We start from the raw sequence: 4,874 nt of genomic DNA, 5'->3' as shown, positions 1-4,874 counted from the left end.
TCCTTTTATGAAGACGTGCAATCGGCAAAGAACGCAGTACAATGTAGTAGTGTTCGACTTAGGCAGGTGAGAAGCAGGCCGGAGACCAGGTGATCGGTGGCTATGGAAGTGGCTACAAGAATACCACGGGGGAGTTATCCGGGTAGTTCGAAGTGAGAAATAATTTACGGATCATGAATACGTTCTTTCGGATACGAAAGAACCGGAAGTGGGCGTGTAAGAGTCCCAATGTCGAGACTAAAAAAAAATAGACTTAATGCCTTGGGCGCACCCTGGTATCCTGCAGCATATGGAGGACTTCGAAATGGCGCTTTGTAGAGACAACAGAATTGTAAGGTCACGAATTAGCTTTGGCCGGAATATGGAATACAACAAATTAGTGCAGCGGAATCCTAACTGTTAACGAGTTAGCTGTAAGAGGTAAGTAGAGGGATTTAGGTTATCTCTGCAGAGCAGATATTCAGTTCTAACTGAGGAAGACGCAGTTAATGTTTAAACAACGAATGATAATGTCACAGCTATAATTACGCACTGCGTAGTAGAAGTAGGCGGTAGGATGGCTCGACAGGATACCAGCGAGCTATCTCAGGAGACAAAAAATCTGATTAAGGAACTTAAGGAATGAGAGCGTCTAATCCTATGGATAGAATAGAAATGGCAAAGCTATCAAGGTGAATAATCGAGAGGCAGCCTACATAAGAAAATTTATTATGGAGAAAATCGAGCACGCTCTAAAGAACGGAGAAAGCTAAAAGCAGTGAAGAGTAAACTAGGCATAGGAAAAAACCGGCTTTATGCGCTACGAGACAAACAGGGCAATGTCAATTTGAATAAGATAGTTAATGTAACCGAAGAGTTCTACACAAACCTATACAGTAATCTATAGAGCTAATGAGATAACGAGATAGGCAGCAGGGCGCAGCAATGTGACATGCCACCACTAACCAAGGAGGAAGTAGAGAAAGCTTTATTAGGAATGCAAAGGGGGAAAAGAGCTAGTGAGGATTAGGTAAAACCTCTTGAAGGACGGAGCGGAGATTATGCTAGAAAAACTAGCCACACAGTACACGCAACGCCTTACAATTCGGAGCGTACCAGAAGCTTGAAAGAGTGCTAACAGTAAAAATCACTGTGTAGTTTCATCCTCACTCCTGCCTTGGCCATCAAAAGAAGCCTCGCAGTATTGAAGAACTAAAATAAATGAATAAATAAATTACCTCTGGTCAGTATGGCGACATGGCATTCATCTGACTACGGGGCAAAGCAATGATAACGCCTACACCAAAACTTTTTATGCTGCGTTTATGCTTCAGCAACTTTCACAGCTTAAGTTAGGCGGAACCGGCGCTGTGGTTCAGGGCGGGTGGCGCAATTGCGAATATGATTGGCAAGGTATGTTATTTTTCTGTGACTGCGCGGTTCTGTCCAGGTAACTGCCCGCTGTGAGGCTTCTGCGCTTGTGGCACACTTTTTTCTAAATTTTTTATGACACCTACGAAAACATGTCGCAGCTATCCCCCCCCCCCCCCCCCCTTCCCGATTGCACCCCCCGATCACCCGATCGCACAAAAGAGCTAGCGAGGACACGTGATCAGACGAGAGTGTGGCCGTAGCCAAAAATGAGTCAGGAAGCGCGAGGCAGATGCAAGAGCTCGTAATGTGGAATGTGGCTGCACCATCGCCAGCACCGGCACCTCTAAATCCTCAACTCAACCACTAACAGCTCCTTTGTAAAATACAGTAAGTACTGCGCCCGAAATACGTGTATTCTACACAAAAGATATCGTAGGGAACTAAGTTGTCTGCACTTGATTTGTGTTTGAACATAGGGCATTACTCTTTGCATCAAAAAAGGCAAACACCAGAATTTTATTCCTGACTTTAGAAATAACCGATTCTTCAAAGCATTTCTTAAGGTTATAAACCCGAGGGAGCGGCTAGAAACGTTAGCTCTACAAATCTGAGATGCATTTGATGGCTGAGGACAGTTGTCGTGTTTTAATAAGAAGAAAGCGCATGGAATGCGAGATTCTTGCCATCGAACCACGCCTGCTATTTTCTATTCGCATCCTGAGCCTGGTAGAATACCTGCACGCAATATACGTCATAGTTTACCCAGACTTGTGCGGCTGCGCGGACTCTGACGGCGAACAAGTGACAGAAAACGTCCCCTTTACTCCTGTGCCTAAGAAAGAACGCTGGAAAACAACGCAAAAGTAGACGTTCCAAAAAGTGCACCATTTCTGTCAGCCGCTGACGTCTAGCAATTTCCAAAGGAAGCGTTCACTGAAATAAGATAGATGAGAAACTCACTAAAGTCGACCCATTCTTTGAACAGCTACCAAGTGTACTTAGTCATCCGTGCGGCACGCAGCTATTTGCTATCCGCCAATTATTTCTGAAACATGAAGTATTTCTTTTTATGAACTCCTTAGCTTAGCTTCTTCAAGAGAAATACCTAACTTTTAACAGAGAGGCAATAAGAATTTCAACGACAGCTAGCGACTGTGCCTGGAAGCGTATGTGATGCAATGTAACCGAAGCTTTTTTATCCGTTCGTTCATAATCATCAATATAAGGCGGCTTTCCAGCGTCGCGGATGCAGCAAGTGTACAGGAGTCTGCCTAGTGAGAGGGGAAACGCTTGACAGCACGAGTGAGGCCACTGTGATTCTCATTCTTGCTAATGATCTTGCGGAGTTGTCATGACGTCATGTGAAACGTCACTTCGCAGGTTGTATTGCCGACAGTAAAGGCCGCATGAACAGAGAAATATGTCCTATAATACGTAAACAAGCTCATTCGGCCATAAAGCTGACAGTTGAGCAAGTTGGCACAACACTGCACGTGGAGCAGCGCAAAACAGACGAGAGACGAAGAGTAGACAACACGGGCGAGCACAGCTAACAGCTAAAAAATTAAAATTAACAGCTAAAAAATTTTAATTAAAATTAAAAATTAACAGCTAAAAAATTAAAAAAAATGAAGAATATACACTAAGCATACAAACAGAAGCGCATGCGCTTCCCCGACATGATAGAGAATGCATTAGTGATATGAATCCAGATACATAGTTTCACACTCATGGATAAGAACAGAAGGAGTGTTCACGTGTACGCCGCTTTTCTTGTGATTATGATACGCCTCGAAAATTTCTCTCGTTAACTAGTCTTTATAGCTGTACAGAACTTCAGTTTTTTTAAAGAGACTAATGCATGTATTTTACTCCAAGAAAAACAGTATTAAAATGTGTCAAGTGAAACAAGAGTTGCAGTTTGCACGATATTCTGAAGATGTGGTTTATGACATTCCTTTCGCTTGCGGCCCTGACTATGTAGGGCGAACCAGGAAATGCTTGAACACGCGACTACGCCAGCACAACGCATGTTTGAAAGCAGCGTTTCTTCCAACCTTGCTTTACACTACAGAGATTATTGTCGTAATAATTCCACTTCTTCGATTAAAATGCACGGACTCCTCTTCTTTAATAAAATTTAAGTTCTGTATAGCAATAAATATCAGTAGACAAGAGAAATCTGCGGGGCATTTCACATTCACAAGAAAAGCGCCAGGTGTGTAAGCAATCCATCTGTTCGTACACATGGTTGTGAAAATCGGCATCTGCATTCGCATCAGTAACGCGTTCTATATCATGTTGGGGAAGCATATGCACTCCTAACTATGGACTGAGTGTATATTATTCATATCCATTTTAATCAACTTTCAGTTGTTAGTAAGCGTTCATCCGTGTGGTTCTCTCTTCCTCTCTGGTCCGTTTTGCACTGTTTCACTTGCAGCCCAAATGAGAGATGTTGCGTGCTAACCACACGGAGGGTGTTACCGTAGAGGGAGTAGGGTATGGTGACAGTAAAGAATTGCGCAACCGAAGGGTCATTGCCCGAGAATCACTCGCAGAGTGGTTACCATGAAAGGAGGAGACAGCGTAACGCCTCAACAACTGCCGTTGACTCTCGCTTTGCAAAGCGCTAAATTTTTCTGCGAGTTGTCAGCGTTTTCTGAGAATGGCGAATGCTGTCCAAAAATTTACCAAAATAAAACATTGGATATGCTCCTTTTGTCGTTGGAGCGAAGAATAAGGGGCGATATTCGCACAATACTCCGCTCATGCAAAATGCCCAATGTCAACCTCCACCATATATTCTAGGGTAGGCGATTGTTCGCTGCCTTTACTTCGCGGACCGCACATCGTTTACAGCTTAGACCTGTTCTTTTTAGGCCCAGAAACCGTTCTCTGCATGAAACAGCTAAGCGCAGATGTTTACTCCTGCTACATGCTGCTGCGAGAACCATGGCAACAAAGGCTCGAAAACAGCCCGCTTTGTTTAAAAAAAAAAATCCTTCTCGTCACTGCTGCAGCGATTGTTTTCTTCTATGAATTTTTACAGTTGAACTTTGGTGGTTCAAGTTCATGACCGCTTGATATCGTTGATGGCTCCTTGTTAAATTGTTTTCTACATCATAATTTCTGGGAACAACAGTCTCCCTAGCAGTAACTCCGGCACAAAATACATTGCATATTTTTGTTTAATTCCGAGAACTTTGCAGCATATTTCAGCTTAATTCTTTGTTCTTAATATGTATAAATCTTCACGTTCGAATGAAGGCTCACGCGGGCCAGACAGCAGACAAAGATTTCCAGGAATTCTTGTTCGCAGGCTATTTGTTACACCCATATAGATTCGCACAGAGTCCACACAATGAACAATGCCGTTCGAGTTTCATGTACATGTGAAGCTTAAACCCATTTTTTCTCCTTTCTGCAAAAGCCATATGCAAATGAGGTGTCGGAGTGGTCTTATAAGTCAACGAAGAAGCAGCGACATTACATAAGGCTACTTCCACTTCGAGGCGAAA

The sequence above is a fragment of the Amblyomma mixtum genome, chromosome 9, assembly GCF_055824585.1.
Source record: "Amblyomma mixtum isolate Tamu chromosome 9, ASM5582458v1, whole genome shotgun sequence".
Taxonomy (NCBI): Eukaryota; Metazoa; Arthropoda; class Arachnida; order Ixodida; family Ixodidae; genus Amblyomma; species Amblyomma mixtum.
Note: the sequence above shows the minus strand (reverse complement) of the source record.